Source organism: Copadichromis virginalis, linkage group LG12, assembly GCF_057382275.1.
Source record: "Copadichromis virginalis isolate Kocher_CV1m ecotype Utaka linkage group LG12, C_Virginalis_male_GT1.1, whole genome shotgun sequence".
NCBI classification, from domain to species: Eukaryota; Metazoa; Chordata; class Actinopteri; order Cichliformes; family Cichlidae; genus Copadichromis; species Copadichromis virginalis.
Window position 1 is genome coordinate 29,314,109 of NC_140629.1, and position 17,799 is coordinate 29,331,907.

The 17,799-nt window shown below is 40.2% G+C and overlaps 1 protein-coding gene across 7 annotated transcripts in view; it reads left to right on the forward strand.

Moving 5' to 3' along the window:
- gpat2 (glycerol-3-phosphate acyltransferase 2, mitochondrial) overlaps nt 1-17,799 on the forward strand; it is a 182,260-nt gene that overhangs the window by 41,073 nt on the left and 123,388 nt on the right. The window contains exon 3 of one of the 7 annotated variants that reach the window (XM_085475885.1): nt 4,820-4,917. The exons of the other annotated variants lie outside the window; for them this stretch is intronic. The gene's annotated coding sequence lies outside the window, so the exon portion shown is untranslated. The remainder of the gene's footprint in view (nt 1-4,819; nt 4,918-17,799) is intronic. 7 annotated transcript variants of the gene reach the window in all.

Sequence of the window (17,799 nt, forward strand, 5' to 3'; positions counted from 1 at the left end):
ACCAACCTGTGCACTGCCTGGATTGATTACAAGAAGGCCTATGACTCTATGCCCCACAGCTGGATACTGGAATGCCTAGAATTGTACAAGATCAATGGGACCCTAAGAGCCTTCATCAGGAACTCAATGGGGATGTGGCGTACAACACTAGAGGCCAACTCCAAGCCCATAGCACAAGTTACCATCAAGTGCGGGATCTACCAAGGAGATGCTCTGTCCCCACTGCTGTTCTGCATAGGCCTGAACCCCCTCAGTGAGATCATTAACAAGACTGGCTACGGATACCGACTACGGAACGGAGCAGTTGTCAGCCACCTCCTGTACATGGATGACATCAAGCTGTATGCCAAGAGTGAACGAGACATTGATTCACTGATCCACACTACCAGGCTATACAGCAATGACATTGGAATGTCGTTCGGACTGGAGAAGTGTAGTCGGATGGTAACAAAGAGAGGGAAGGTAGTCAGAACTGAGGGGATTGAACTACCAGAAGGCAACATTGCAGACATAGAGGACAGTTACAAGTACCTGGGGATCCCGCAGGCAAATGGGAACCATGAAGAGGCCGCTAGAAAGGCTGCAACCACCAAGTACCTGCAGAGGGTCAGGCAAGTCCTGAGGAGTCAGCTGAATGGTAAGAACAAGATCCGGGCCATCAACACGTACGCCCTGCCCGTGATCAGGTACCCTGCTGGGGTAATAGGCTGGCCAAAGGAGGAGATAGAAGCCACTGACATAAAGACAAGAAAGCTCCTTACCATGCATGGAGGGTTTCACCCCAAGTCCAGCACCCTGAGGCTGTACGCTAAGCGGAAGGAAGGGGGCCGGGGACTGGTGAGTGTCAGCACCACAGTCCAGGATGAGACAACGAACATCCAAGAATACATTGGGAAGATGGCCCCAACTGACCGAGTGCTCAGTGAATACCTCAGGCAGCAGAAACCCAAGAAAGAGGAGGGAGACGAGGAACCATCATGGAAGGACAGGCCCCTGCACGGTATGTACCACCGGCAGATAGAGGAGGTGGCTGATATCCAGAAATCCTACCAGTGGCTGGACAAAGCTGGACTGAAAGACAGCACAGAGGCACTAATCATGGCAGCACAAGAACAAGCTCTGAGTACAAGATCCATAGAGGCTGGGGTCTATCACACCAGGCAAGACCCCAGGTGCAGGCTGTGTAAAGATGCCCCAGAGACAATCCAGCACATAACAGCAGGGTGCAAGATGCTAGCAGGCAAGGCATACATGGAACGCCATAACCAAGTGGCCGGCATAGTGTACAGGAACATCTGTGCCGAGTATAATCTGGAAGTCCCGAGGTCAAAATGGGAGATGCCCCCAAGGGTGGTGGAGAATGACCGAGCTAAGATCCTGTGGGACTTCCAGATACAGACGGACAAAATGGTGGTGGCTAACCAACCGGACATAGTGGTGGTAGACAAACAGAAGAAGACGGCCGTAGTGATCGATGTAGCGGTTCCGAATGACAGCAATATCAGGAAGAAGGAACACGAGAAGCTGGAGAAATACCAAGGGCTCAGAGAAGAGCTCGAGAGGATGTGGAGGGTGAAGGTAACGGTGGTCCCCGTGGTAATCGGAGCACTAGGTGCGGTGACTCCCAAGCTAGGCGAGTGGCTCCAGCAGATCCCGGGAATAACATCGGAGATCTCTGTCCAGAAGAGCGCAGTCCTGGGAACAGCTAAGATACTGCGCAGGACCCTCAAGCTCCCAGGCCTCTGGTAGAGGACCCGAGCTTGAAGGATAAACCGCCCGCAGGGGCGCGCTGGGTGTTTTTTATATATATATATATATATATATATATATATATATATATATGTATATATATATATATATATATATATATATGTATATATGTATATGTGTATATATATATATGTATATGTGTATGTATATATATATATATGTATATATGTGTATGTGTATATATATATATATATATATGTATGTGTATGTATATATATGTATGTGTATATATATATGTGTATGTATATATATATATGTATGTGTATGTATATATGTGTGTGTGTATATATATATGTATTATTATTCCTAACTCCTGCTCCAAAGCCCCCCTAATTTTAGCAACGGAATGGACATTTAAATCCATAAGTTGTTTATATATTAAAGATATAATTGACTTCTTATTGGGTTTAAGGGATAAGAATTCCTCCCACGGTTGGACATTTGGGAGAAGAGGGTAGGAGGGGAAGAGAGCAGAAGTGCAATGCCGTGCCTGAAAATAACGGAATAGATTGGTAGCCGGAAGATTTGTTTCTGAACACAGGTCTAAAAAAGTTAAGAAAGTGCCATCTTTATAGAGATCCTTAAATGTATTAATACCATGACGCTTCCACTGTACATAGGTACCATCAATGAGGCCAGGAGTAAACAGATGGTTCTGCGTGATGGGCATGTGTACTGACGCAGAGATGTACTTGAAATGACTCCTGAATTGTGACCAGACCCTTAGACTAGACTGTACCACGGGATTTTGGGTGAAATGAGTGGGTGTTTTTTATTTTGACAGCGAATGCGCACCTGCGGACCACTTATGTGCAGCCCTGGTTATTTAGCTCGTCATATTGCAGCCACAGAAATTATTTTGTCCATGAAACCATAAAGCTGCACTTTCTTTTTGCCTTATAGTCTGATTTGTCATAACTTCTCCGTTTTGTGGTAAGCTTTTCTTTGGCGGTCACTTCTTCACCCTGACCTGTCTTATTTGGCTCAGCAGAACTAAAATATATATCGTGTTGCTTTTACACACACACTCACATAAGCTCAGCGATTCTCTGCGCGATCAACCTCTCACATGTTTAAGCTGCGGGAGATTTCATGTTTGCATAGTAAGCTAACGATTAATAAGACGATGTCAGAGGAATTGGTGCACAAATTATCATCACTCACAGATCAGTGCTGTCGCTCTCTATACACAGTTCGCACGATTGCAAAGTGAAAGCAAAAAAACAAGCGCAAATTCAAACGCGATTACAATATGTCACATATTGACAGTGGCTCACCAATGCCAATGACATAATTACCCAGCTACATTTCTGAAAGAATGCAAAAGCATTGACATATATTTTTCCTTCCTACAATAGCCGGACGGGCAGGGAAGAGATAGATTTTGGTAGCCCGACTGAAAAAAATCGCTAGCCCCTGGACGTCGGGCTAGCGATATTGCAAGCCCTGTATCTGATTGAAGAATCACTCATCTTTGGAAAAGAGAGTTTATTACAGAGAAATGTCTCTTTCCAAAATAAAAGCTATACTATCCGCTTCTTCTGGGCTATATTCTCAGCAGCATAAGGAGAATCATGTGCTAACAGCTGTCTAAATGACTCTGCTAAAGTTAGTAGCATGCTTGTTGTTTTGGTCTTTGCACTAGGATGATGTCGGCGTAAATGTGCAGTCATATTCGTTGTGTTCCCACTAGTGCTTTCAGGTTGATCTCGTTGAAATGACCTTAACGCCACAACACGGCAAATCTCCGTTAACGAGCTACCGCCGATCGCCCCGTGCGTGGGGCTAGACGGCCAACACGTTAACGAGCTAACTGCGCTAACACACTAGTTCCCACCCATGTAATTGAGCATTGCATGGCACATCCAACATACTGTTTTACTTTAGTCCATGACTCGCTTACCTTCAGGGTCATACGTCACATGAAAACCAAAATAATTCCAAACGCCAGATCTCAATGTTGCAAGGAGAGCTTAACTGTCTTGCTAGCTTGCCCTGCGCTCTTCCTTCTGACTATGCTGTCTGTGTTGAGCGCTCAGTGAATCTGCGTTCGACTACTCCGCCTAGGCTGCACTGTCGAGCGCAGATCCACTGAGCGCTCAACACAGACAGCATAGTCAGAAGGAAAGTTGATAAAATAAATTACAAATGTTGTATTGTTCGATACATATGCGTACCGAACCGAAAGCACTGTATCGAACGGTTCAATATCGATACGAATATCGTTGCACCCCTAATATATATATATATATATATATATATATATATATATATATATATATATATATATATATATATATATATATATATATATATATATATATATATAAATAATTGTATCCATCTTCGAAACACATCTCGATAACCAAATCTAGTCAGAACATCAAAAAGATAAGGTCACTCGACCCTATCGAATGCTTTTTCAGCATCCAGTGAGAGAAAGGCCCTCTCTGAAGAATTGTTTAGTCCGTCTATAATGTTAAAGACTCTTCTTACATTATGTAGACCTTGACGCCCCAATATAAAACAGTTTTGATCTCTATGAATTACTGAGGGGAGAGTATCTTGCAGACGTGTTGCTAATATAAGTTGAATGTTTTTAATAGGCGAAAAATACTTAAATAAGTTAATACGTAAATGTTAAAATCTTTGTCTTTTTCTTTTTTTTGCTGATCTGAATATTGATCCGATCCGTGACTTAAAACCGTGATCCGATCCGAACCGTGAGAGTTTTGATCCGTTGCACCACTAGCAATGAGCAAATCGCTTTATGTGTGGATGGTATTTAAGGGTATTATCAGATTGGGCATAATTGCCTTGTACCTTTGCTGAGAACGATTGTTCCCCTTTCCCTCTCGCCCACTGGCCTGCACACATTGTATTTAAAGATCTGAGTGCTTCAGTTTGGCTCAGCATCTCTTCTCTCTGCCATGTAGAGTATTCATGATTTAATGTGTTTTGTGTGCGATTTTGGAAACAATAACACGGTGTCCTCTTATCTATCTGTTAATTAACCCAGTGATTTTTTTCTTTCTTTTTTTGTTACCAGAGAGAGCTGTTGTTGAAAAAGCACTGTAGTTCAGTAACATGTTTACTGATCATGAATCCAACTGAACCAAGCCCACCACCTCAAGAGGCCAGGCCATGGTACGCAATGATTTTGTGTGGATTTTGGGGGTCAGAGGTGCTCAGACATGATATCAGTTGCCAAGTGTGAGCACTCCCTAATGTTGCCTACAGTATGACATTGTTGGGTGTGTTGTGAACTCACTGTGAGCAAACAGGAGAGATTTCCCGTAGAAATGATTTGCACACCTGTTCAAAGGGAAGGTTAATTGACTCAGGACATGCTGAGTCACTGATGCAGCATGATGTGCAACAGGAAGAGGTGCTTGGTTCCTTTATGCCATGCCAATTGGCACATGAAGGCCAAATCAGGTTAACTGGACAGGTTAAAGTGTGATTACTCAATGACACATAGATGGAGTCAGAGGGAGAAAGAGAAAGACAGACATATGTTGGAGATAAACAGCCTCTCTCCCAGGGCGGCCTGTTTGTTTTCTATTTTACATTTTACCAAACAAACAGTCTATAAATGGCATTTTTTGTTTCTTTCTCTGTCTTAGAATATCTGGTGAAAAGCCACTTTTTCCAAAAATACTTTTGACCTCATGCTGCACAATTTATGGCATTTTAGTGAGGCTGCAATGGTACTTGTATCCTCTTTCGAGGTTGAAGTAGAGCTCTCTGAAAAAGTGAAGTTAAACTCATTCATCATGTTCGGTAAATCATTCTTCATTTATCACTCAAAAAAACCCTTTATCATATGTGTAATTCAGAGAGAACATGGTTATCTTTATTGCCAGACTAGAAAGTCTTATTGAGCACTCGAAGTGTCTTAACTACAAGTCATATTTAACTATATCGTACATCATACAGTTGCTTCATGCAATACACTTTATCAATATCATCCCTGGATAATTTTAAATCACCGGTTAACCTAACATGTGTGTCTTTAGACTTTGGGAGGAAGTGAAAGTACCTGGGGGAAACCCACAGAGGCATGAAGAATTTGCACACTTGGCACTGAAAGTCCCCACCCAGGAACCTTTTTGCTGTGAGGCCACAATGCTAACCCCCGCACCACAACTCCATCCAATGTCTCTACAATGTCTCCTTAAACAGCATTAAATAACACTATATAATTAGTCCAGTTAAAATGACCAGATGATTGGTGGACAGATTTAACAGCTGGTTTGAAGTCTGTTTCTTTAAAAATGAATTTGAAATTTCTTTAAAGGTAAATAACAAGGTGCTTGAATTTGACTTTAAAAAAAAGAAGCTTTTAGTAAGAAACTAAAACTGTTATAGTTGCTGCATTTGAATTATTGGGTTAAAGATATGAACAAGGCTTTATGTTATCTCTGCATCCTAATTAAACAGCTCTTAGGATACATTACAGTTTAGTTCATTTACTTTCAATAAAATTCCCACCATAAATGTGTATGAGGTTGTAAAAAAATATTGTCTTACTCTAAAAACTAACGATTACCCCCACCCCGCCGCCCTGAAACAAATTCTAAAAAATAAAAACAGGAAGAAATCCACTAAAAAAACAGTTTGCACTGTTCAATGAAAAACTTTCAAGCAAGTTTATTTTTCTGTCTGTATTACCGTAATTGTCGGGCTTTTAGTCAGGTGCGGCTTTTCTATGGATTGTCCATGATTTTTGTCATATCGTAAGACGATTTGTTTTGTTTGTTCCGCTGTTGTACGGCACTACGTTGCCTGGCGGAAGGGCATGTGATCAGACACACAGTATCGGGGTTCAAGAGTGGTATGTTGGTCACATGTCCATCCGCCAGGCAACATAGTGCCGTACAAGTAGCGCGAAAAACAAACTTCAAAGTAGCGCTATGTGTTCAGCGGGAGTCGTGGATGACGAGCGGCGATAAACTTGCGAAAAGCAAGTTATACTCAATTCCACCGGTGGATTCTGACAGCGTGGAAAAGTGTGAAAACATCCACGATCACCAATGGATTTCAAAGGGCTGGACTGTTGCATGATGGAGAGGAAGACACCGCCAATAAAAGGGGTGTGTCTCCAAACAGCCATCTCTTTCCTGACAATTCCCTTTGTGTATATTCTTTTACATATGATAAGTCAACATTGAAACACCTGCGGCTTTTGGTCAGGTGCGGCTAATGTATGTACAAAACAGGATTTTCCCCTGATTTTAGCTTGTGCGGCTAATATTCAGGTGCACTTTGTAGTCCGGGAAATACGATATGTTTGGTTGGCTGCTTGAAACTTGAACTCACACACATGTTTGCATGTTTGTATCAGTTATTGCTAAAATTTCAGTTAAATGCCTGCAAAGAGACATCCTGTTTGTTGCTTGTAATCAGGTTATGTCAATTGACTGACCAGCAGATCCTTTAAAGAGGGCTGCAGAAAGACTGGAGACAGAGCATTGTTATCTTTTGGTTTCTTTTTTACACTCACACACAGTAAGAGAAAGATTCACATTACATGGCTTATATTACATAATATTGTTCTCCACTGGAAAGCAACCCCATAAATCATTGGTCCTTATGTCCATGTCACCCTGTTATCCTAGAAAATAGAGTTTAACATGTTTCTACATTGTGAATGTTTTAAACCATCATCTTTTTCCTTTTTGTTGTTGTTGTCGTCGTCGTCGTTGTCATTTGTTGCAACTGAAAACTTGTTCAGTACTAGTCAGGCCTGGTGACGTTGTCCCTCTTTTAAAGTGGAACCAATCCTACATATTTTTTAAAAATACTTTCATGGGTCATTTCAAATGCTGGGGACAAACAACTGATATGATCTTTTGGTTGTGGAACTTGTCTTATACAAAGGACAGGGCCTGTGTTCAGATGTTATTGATATGTGTAATCATGGAGTGTCCTACTCTAATAGAAGAAAAGTCAGTGCCTCTCAGGAAGTCTGGCCTTTTGAAATGTCACAGCTGTTTCAGAAGACTATCCTTTAAAAGACAAGATTTTAGTCCTTCGTCTTCCATTTGTCTTTCCTCTCCCTTAGTCATGTTCTTTCTTTTTGCACTCCAGTTTCCATTGTTCGTCCTCTCTCTTTGAAGACTTTAAAGCTTTGAAGAATGGCACAGTGTGCTTCTTGATTCAGGAGCAGGTAATGGGGAACAGGACTGTCCTGTTGCATTTAAAGGTGCTGTGTCACACCTTAATAGGTCATTCAGCTTGAGCTTGGTGTGCATATAGATGGATTGTAAAATGAAATGCTCTGTATAATCTTCCCTGGGGATTTCCCTTTGGAGGAGACTGCCATATTTTGAGCTGTTATTCAAATCCCTTTATATTGGAGACATTCACCTTTTCAATGAGACTATTGTTGGTGTTTTAACCTGACAGTGCAGGAATTTGAGCATTGGTCAAAGTCCAGACAGAAAACTAGTTAAACCTTTTAATTAACAAAAAGGAAAAGTAGGCAAACTGTTGCAGCAAGTAAAGCTTGTGTTTTCAGCATTTAAAAAAATCCTACATTTTTCATTTTAATTTCAATTTAATCCTTAACCCGTTACCTAAAATCTCAAAACTTGTAGATTAACATGCAAAAAACAGATATATTTACCTGTCTTTGACTTGTTTCTATGAATTTTTAACTTGAAAATGTCAAACTGCCTCCCCTTTGTGGTTCAGTAATGATACAGACATAGTTTTGAGAGACAGGCAGTGTGGTGGTTGGTTTTGTCACCTCCCAGCAGGGACCTTTATTTGTGTAGATCGTTCTCTCTGTGTCTGAATGTATTCTCACATGTTTTCCGGCCTTCTGCCACAGTCCACACACATGCATGGTGTAAATCGATAGTTTTGAGAGATATTGAAGTCAAGTTAAAATAACAAACATCAAAAATATTGGAGAATTGGGTTGTTCTTGATTGCATTATTGTTTGGCTGCGTTTGTCTATGTAATAAATACAGTTTAGACAAGTGACCCGCCACGTGTAAGCATTAAGGGATTTGATAATGATGGTAACATAAGACTTAGGATACATGTTACAAGCTCTAGATCTTTCCATCCGTACATCTGTCCATCATCAGGCGTGTAACAAGAAATGTTGCATTTGACCTTCACTGTTAAGTGGCATAAAATGGACCCTTCATCTTTCTAATGTATATTATTAGCTTTCTTTTGTTATTAGCCTTTTTACACATTTAAAAGAGTGCCCTAAAAAATTTGCTTAACTATATACATTTTTAAAAAGAAAGGGGGGAAAAAAAAAACATCAAATGTTGTGACTTTGCTGTGATACCGTTATGTCCTGATGATGAAGCCTATGATACTTTCACTTCATGCTGGAAGTGAAGAGATCAGCTTCCTCTCTCTTTCTGTCTTCTGCTGTTTGGACAGAGTTACACTTATGCAGCTCTGATATTTGTTTCGGTTTTGTCTCGCAAGAAAAAAATAGGAAACAAAACATAATCTCAGAAAAAAATGTACACATGAAAATCTATTTGTCCTCCTTTTCGGATCTTTTTTCTAGGGGTATAGTCCTCCCACCCCCTGCCAGTAGGACCCAGCTGATATGAGTCTCAATCACTTGACCTTAACATAAAACCTTTACACACAGACAGGGAGTGAAGTGCTTTGCTTTACCAAAGGTCACTCCCACAGATTTCTCCCACTCTGCTGCAGAGCTTGGCAGCAAGGAGGAAAAGGGTGAACCCAGCAGGCTGCCGTTTTAGGACCTCAGGCTGAATACATTCCTGGACAAATATACCCTTGATCTGTCTTTACACTACAGTTTTAGGCTTTTAAACACCAACCTCTCAAGCTTAAGGCTGACACTGGGTATTTCCGCCTTAGCTCTCAATTTGGTCAACCAACAAGAGTCTGGTTTTATAAGCATGGCAAAATACCCATACACAAGACTTCCAGACATATGTGCAGGGATTTTTTAGCTCCATTTGGATGTGAAATGATGACTCGAAGAGAAAGTTAGGAGTAGAAAGTCTTACTTTTTTTTCTCTTTCAGTGCACCACTTACTCTCTGTCACACAGCAGTGTGAGAGAGAGAGCAGGAAAGCTGCAGGAAAGCAAGACTTTATTGCAAATCAGTTCTGTTCATAGATTTTAATCAAGATGCTTTTTTAATGGAAAAAAGACACTTACAATGCACTAAAAGTCTAGTAAATCTAGTGGCAGTTGATAAGTTGGCAAGTTAGGTGAACTTGAGTGTGAAAAGTGAATGCTAGAATTCCCAACAAATTAATAACCAAAATATTCAATAGTTAAGCTACCCTTAACGTTTATCGCACCCCATGTTTTTAAACAATGAATGCTAGTGAAAAAATTCCTATGTTTGAAAAACTCTGATTACTGCCAAGATTATGTCATTAGCCTGTTAATTAGAGCTGCGACAGTTGTTTTGTTTCTCGTGTTATAGATCAGGCACATCCCTTTGCTTTAAGACAGTGTGCTTTCACCCCTCCAAAAGCAAGCCAAGATGACTAAAAGAGAACCTTTGGCCAACAAGATTTTTTTAGAGTAAGCACAACTCCCAAGGTTTTCAAAGGTGAACCTGTGAAAGGACTATTAATGGTTGCCTGCAGCTCCCTTTGCCTACAGATCACTAGGTATGAGATCAGGGTCTGTCACCTGGTATGCATTCGGCAGCACACGACAGTTTTTTGTCGCGCTAACTCTGTCTTGCCCGGGGCTAATGTGCAGTCTCCTGAGGAGCCCAAGTCAGCTGCCACCTCTGTATCTTGGTGACTCCCATGCTTGAGATGGCTGCAACCTGTCAGGGACCAGTGGCTCCCCTTGCAGGATGAGCTTTGAAAAAAGTCCTCAGAGTTCATCATTTGAATAAAATTAAAAGTTCGAGTTCAGTAAATTCTTGTTTGCTAAGTTACTTTTGTGTTAAATAATCAAGATTTACAATATAATTATTGATCAAAATAGCCCTGAACACAGCTCACAGGTTCTTCTCTTCATCATGTTCTCTGTGCAAGTACTGATAATTCAATTTACATTAAATTGCATTTTATTTGTGTAGCACCAGGTCTTGGAATGTGTGCGGGTAGCCAACAAATATTCTAATTGTTAACATAATGGATACCAAATGCCGGCAAATTGTTGTGTCCTAAATAGAGATGGACCGATCCGATATTACGTATCGGTATCGGTCCGATACTGACCTAAATTACTGGATCGGATATCGGAGAGAAATAAAAAATGTAATCCGATCCATTAAATATCAGAAAAGCACCTCACAAAACTTGCAACACGGCGCAACTCGGCTCATAACCGTAGCATGTCGGAGCAGTATGCCTCACGTGATAGAGCGGCTGTGTGTATTTGTAGCCTCACTACCAAACCAGCATTTCATCTCTGAAGTTATCCCAGAGAGAAGTAAAGCAAGTGTATAAGTTTATCTCTGAATGTTTGTAAAGCATTCCCACGCTAAGCTTAACAACCGATATATGGAGCGACTGCCTCTTCTCTCTCCCTCCCTCTCCTGCTGCTACTTCAATCGTGAAACTGATTAATGATCAGCTGATCGGCTTTTCTGTCGCGAGTCTGTCTCTCTTCTTTGTTTTTGGATCACTTTGCACCAGAAAGAGGAAACCAGCGGCTGAACAACAGCAGCACGTTTAAGCTTGATAAGCTGTTGTTAGAATTTATTTAATATTACTTTCTACACCAGGATCCTTTTCTACGCAGCTGACGGCTGTTAACTGTGCAGGGGCGGATCTAGCAAAGTTTAGCCAGGGGGGCCGATAGGGCATTAACAGGGAAAAGGGGGCACAAAGACATACTTTTCTTTCTTATTCTCATTTAAAATGTCTAGCTTTTAATAAATAATTATCTGAATCTTACACCCAAAGTTTTAATCTGATGTAAAATGAATAGAAGTCCATTACTGTATATATTAACTATTAAGTCTAATATGCCCTAGTAAGCTATACTACATTTTTCTTTGGGAAGATACCATCTGTGCAGTCTGCAATTCTGTAGAAGAAAGATGTTGAATCTATTTAATTATTCTTGAAAAATAATTGATTTCTATGCATTTTTTCCCCACACTGCATCAAATTAAAGTTGATTACGTCGATTAAGCATCATGAGGTGGGAGTGCTCATGAGGTGCTGGGAGTTTGGAACCCTATTAGTTAGGTTGCTTAATATTTCCACTAAGTACTCTTTAAAATACCAGAATAGGGAGGATGGAGTAGGTTTAAGTTTATTAAATTGATCAGTATTGCTATTACTATGAAATATTTTGTTGTACTTTTTACATACAGGTATAACAGAATAGCTTTAGTATTGTTGTTTATTTAAACTTGAGTATGAACTTATACAAAATGCAGCAAGATATTAAAAAAAAAAACAGTTTTATTGATTAAAAACACACACTATATCGGATTCATATCGGTATCGGCAGATATCAAAATTTATGATATCGGTATCGGACATAAAGTGGTATCGTGCCATCTCTAGTCCTAAATGATATGCAGCCATCTGCTACTAGATGGAGATGCAGTCCCGACACAGTTATTGAAAAGTGCCAAAAAACGTTAATCTATTATTGTACGTTATTTTGAAGGTGAAAGAATTAGTTCGCAGACGTAATAGCCGAAATGAGCTTTCTCCGAAAGGGGGACGGGTTCAGTTATTTGGGAGAAGCTCAGAGTAGAGCTGCTTCTCCACTACGTCAAAAGGAGCCAGTTGAGCTGTCCCTGGGTGAGGTGTTCCGGATATGTCCCATCAGAAAGAGACCCCGGGATAGATCCACGATACACTAGAGAGATACCATCTTCCAGCTAGTCTGGGAATACCTCTGTGTTCCCCTGAACGAGCTAAAGGAGGTGGCTGGGGAGAGTATAATGCGCAGTATTCACAGTGCATGATATGAGGCGCCAAACAGTTGAGCAGCATTTAAATTGTGATTAATTTTTAAAGAATGTCATTAATTGTTTTAAATTCCCTTGTTTAGACTGTTTTTGACATTGTCCATTAAACAGTCCTCAAATTGAACTTTATACGTTTCTTAGTTTTACAATGATGATGCTTTATATTGTATGGCAAAGACCTTACAATAACAGAGAAAACCCCAACATTCAGACGATCCCATAAAAGCAAGCACTTTGCGACAGTGGGAAGGAAAAACTCGCTTCCAACAAGAAGAAACCTACGGCAGAACCAGGGTCAGGGAGGGGGGCAGACATCTGCTGCTCCAAAAGACACGATACATTGTGACACATGTTCATCGTATGTGCTTTAAATATAGTCCCTAATTCTGAAAATTTGAAGCATATAAACAGAATCACTGGAAACAGGACTGTTCTAAGTTCATAACAAGCTTTATGATATTAGATTTCATGTAAATGTGTTCTTTGTTTCTGCCAGTGAGCCTCATGGGCTTAGGTGTTAACAACATTAAGAGAGCTGAATATTGACACAGCGCCTTTCCTGGCGTCTCAAATTCATTTATACTCTGGTCTGTTGGCCTTTGAGATTCTGCTGTTTCTGATCTCTAGCGTTTCTAATCTGTATGACCTCAAATGTGACTGAGTCAGTCACTCCTCGTCTGTCTTTGATTCAGTCAAACACACACTATGCGCCTCTTTCATCTCTCTTCCCATCGTTTGCTTGTTTTTTTCCTTCCAGCCATAGCAGTGTGATGAGATGAGGACACTCAGTGTCGCTGTTTACAAAAATGACTGCCAACCTGACATTCAACTGTCCATCAGCTGCCTACATGAATTCATATTACCCACCGTGTCTTCGTGCCTGTCATTTTCTCTCTCCATCTCCAACATAACATGCCTTTCTTCAACACTATCTCAACTCCTCATTCTTTCTTTATTTCCATTCTTTCCTCAAATCACTCCTCCTCAATCTTCCACAGCTAGCCAAGGTGTCAGCTTTAACCTTTCCTCCTTTTCTGGCTATTTTTGCTTCCCTTTACTTCTTACCTCTCCACTTTGCATTTGTTCATCTCACTTTCCTTTTTAGAGTAAACACAGCAGCCTTCTCACATCTCGCAATGTATCAGTTTGTTTGAACTGGAAACGGCTCTTTCTCCCTCACTTGGGTTTCCTCCCACCACCCTATCACATTTATCTTCATCCCCTCACTCTTCACATCTTCCCTGTGTGCTTTTCTGTGTCTTCTTCTGCCTGTTTAATGTTGTTCCATCTCCTCTGTATCATTTATCTTCCTCAATTTCTCCTACTTTAAAAAACTTGCCTTGCCCTGTAGTTATTTGAGATTAATGTACCTGTCCATATGTCAGGATTTTCTACTAGGCTTGAGGAAGTGTATATATTCCAGGAAACTAGAAAATCTGTCCCAGCCAATCAAAAAGTTATCTCAATTGGCTATTCGCTCATTCGTATTTCACTTCCCTGGCAGTTGAAAGTATCTTTTAGCTGATGTATTATGATTGTAGTGCACCAAAAGAGTTGATGCTGTCGAATTTTTTTTTTTTTTTTTTGGTTGTTCAGATTTGGTCCCTTTCTGTGAGCTGCTCTGCAGAGTTGAAAGACCTTGCCTGTGGGGTCCGCGTTCAGAGTGGTGGAAATGACCTCTTCTGATTTTTTTTAATTTTTTTTTTAATCGACAGAAACCTTGCTGATCTCACAGCTCCCCCTCTCTTCCCCTACTGGGCAGATGAAGACCTTTATCCCTCTATCTCTCTGTGACACAGCAAGACTCTGTATTTTCCTGCTTTGCTCTTCATCCACCTCTCCTTTATATTCCTCATATATTTTCTCACCTTTAACCTGCCACGACCGTTTATCCTGCACACCATTATTCCTCCCGGGACCCCCAAAAAATCAAAATGTCACTGCAAAGACTCATCCTGTGCTTTCCCATTCAAAACACATAATTTACACACATTATGCTTTTTAGATTTTTGCTTTGTTTGCATATAAAATTTTGCAAAGTCCACCGATAAAAGGATTTAATGTGTCCACCAATAAAACCCTGCTGTTTTAGCCACCTGCAATGCTTTAGTTCTATACCTCACTATATAACACACTGCCAAGCAGCTAGCTGTCAAACAAAAACTTACTTCAGATGAAACCATCTGTATCACAGCCAACTATTATTTCTTGTTCTAAACTCTAAAATATCTCAACTGTGCCTCAGCGAACCATGCCAAATCCTCCAACTGTTACAAGATTAAATATGTGTTGATGCACTTGCAGGATTTGACAAAAATGAAGAGCCCACAATAGGTGAATACCTGTCTGTTTAGTCTCTGTGCAAAACAAAGCTAATATAGCTAACACTACCATCTTGTCTTCTTTGTGCTGCCACATGTGCGACAGCCACAGTCGCCATTAACACCTGTTGCTAGGGTATACAAGGGTCATGCTAATAGATGAGGACATTAGAAATTGACAATGGTCAAAGTGATTGGCGAAGGCTTGTCAGACAGGGTGATTTTTAGCTAATTTCCCTATTGAGTTATTAAATTAATATCATTATCATGGTTATGGTGATGCTACAGCGGGCGATAGGATGATTGGACCAAACCTAATGTATATGTGTAAAATGATAATTGAAGGAAACTTAGAAGAAACAGGACATATTAACAGTATGCCTGAAGTGGTTAACATTAGTATTAGCTCTGACTGAATGCCGACAGTTTGGACCTGTGATGTAAAACTGAATGCTAATTATTAGTGCATGTGTATTGTAGTGACTTCTCATGAATCTCTCCTTTCTAGGTTTACATACCAAGCCTGTTTCAGAAGGTTATCATTGAGCTCCTGTGTTTTTAGCCAGTAGCTACACTGGGCTTTTTAAGAGGAGAACCTTAAAGAGATAGAGGAGCTAAAATGGAGCATGAAAGCAGGTGATCTGGCAATGTGCATGATTAGCGCACTCCCTAAAACATAACCTATAAATAAGGTTAGTAAGCACTTCAAAAACAGTGAATGCTGGAACACACCAAATAGTAATTCTTGTGATTAGTACAAAATGTCCTATTTAGAAAAAACTGCAATGTATTGATTGACTCAGTGTGTGTCTCTCTCCAGGGTAATAATTTCATAAGAAGAAGCTCGTTAAGAAATGGGTATTTGGTGTTTTATTGTATTTATTTTTAATGTGGAAACGTAGACCATCTCAGCTTGGGTGCCAGACATCTCTGTCACTACATTTAGTGATTTCTTTTTTGCATATGCCTTAAGCTACTTTTTTCTAACTGAAAACCACCTACCATGAAAATCTATGGGCAGCTTTGCTCCAAGGAATTCAACATCTTTGTTAAGTGGGAGAACAGCAAACGGCAGCATCCAAAATGAGGCTGCACACTATGTGAGAGACATAAGTAAGACATCTATGTTAATTCTAACTTTACCTTTGAGTGACCCTTTTATATGTAACTAGAGTGGAAATCACAGAACAGAACTTTAACTTATTCGATACATAGGCTGTATGTAAAAGATGGACATCGACAGATGTGATTGTGCTGACCTGTTATGAAGCCTTCACTTGAGTGAGAATTCACTGCAAGCTGATAAGGAAGAGACCTGTCAATCACAAGCTAGGCCCACCCTAAGCACATCCTCTTTTATCCCCCCTTTTGACTCTAATTACAAGTTATTTATAAAATGATTAGTGTATTATGCTAAACAAGATGTAAACCTAGCTAATTAGACCATAATTTTGAGGTTAAGACATTAGCCAAGAGTTCAAGCTCATTCCATCATGTCAGCTGAATATTTTATTTGTTGTAAATGTTTAGATTTTTTTTTTTTGTGGCATTTTGCTAAAAGAAATGGCGACTTTTTACTTTTATTGGCAGGTGCCCTTTAATTTTGCTCATGGTTTGAATGTTTTGTATGAATGTACAAATGTTTGCTTGTATGTGTGTATGCACAGCAAGCTAGGATATGTACACTTCATTTTGAATTCAAATTTTTATCATTTTAGGGAGCACAGTGGTGCAGTGGTTAGCACTGTTACCTCACAGACAGAAGGTCCAGAGACATGAATTTTAGGTTAACTGGTGATTCTTATGTGTGTTGATGCATACTCAATCATCCAGGTAAGGGAATCCCAGAATTCTGAATTCTGCTGATTCTGTTCATTTGGCCATTGAGTTTTCAATGTCTAGATGAATACTAACATTGGAGTGACTTGAACATCTGAATTCAGTAATCTGGATGGATGAGTGGATACTTTTGGTAATATACCGTATTCATTATAGATTTTTCGACTGGGGAAACACCCAAGTGTATGTCTGTCTACTTCATTTTTTTTCCTTCCGAAGGAAACCTATTCAACCTTGGCACTGTTTTTTTCATAATTGCTGACTTTCTAAATATGTTGCCAGGCTAGCTTTGCACTTTACTCCTCTGTTGTAGATAGTTGGAAATGCAGTTCCAGCAGTTAAAATTGACTGTGAGGCAATAAAGTAAGACCAGAAAGTAATACCCAGAATTTTGCCTCTGTCACACTTTCGGATCCTCTGTAGTTAAGGTGTTGAATTCAAGTGGAAAAGCTGTTTTGTGCCATAATTGGCACAGTCAGTCTAAGACAATAAGGTGCAGATTTTCTATTCAAAGAGGAAAGTGAAGCACTGGAGTAGTGGAAAACATCAAGGAGCTATGTGAAGTTGCGCCGTAGTTGGTCCAGAGGTCAGACATTTCTTTGTGTGGCTGTTCTGATAGAAAAGAGATGGCAGTGCTGTTGTTCTGATCTGCTTTACCCTCTCTCTCACTATCATATTTCTCCAAATTGCTTATCCCTTACTCACCAAATGCATTTTTTTTTCTGTCTCTTATTTCCCTCCCTTCCTGTCCCTCTCCAGTTCAAAAAGTGCTGCTTTGTCATACATCAGCTGAGCTTCCTCTTCATATTTACTTTGTAGCACTTTGCAGTGGCAATGGGAGTAGTGTCATCATCACTGAGATGAGTAGAGGCACAGGCATCAGCAGATTTATCACAGTTTTCTCCAGGCACATTTAAGCATTAGTGGGAGAGAAAGAGGATCAGGGTGATGAA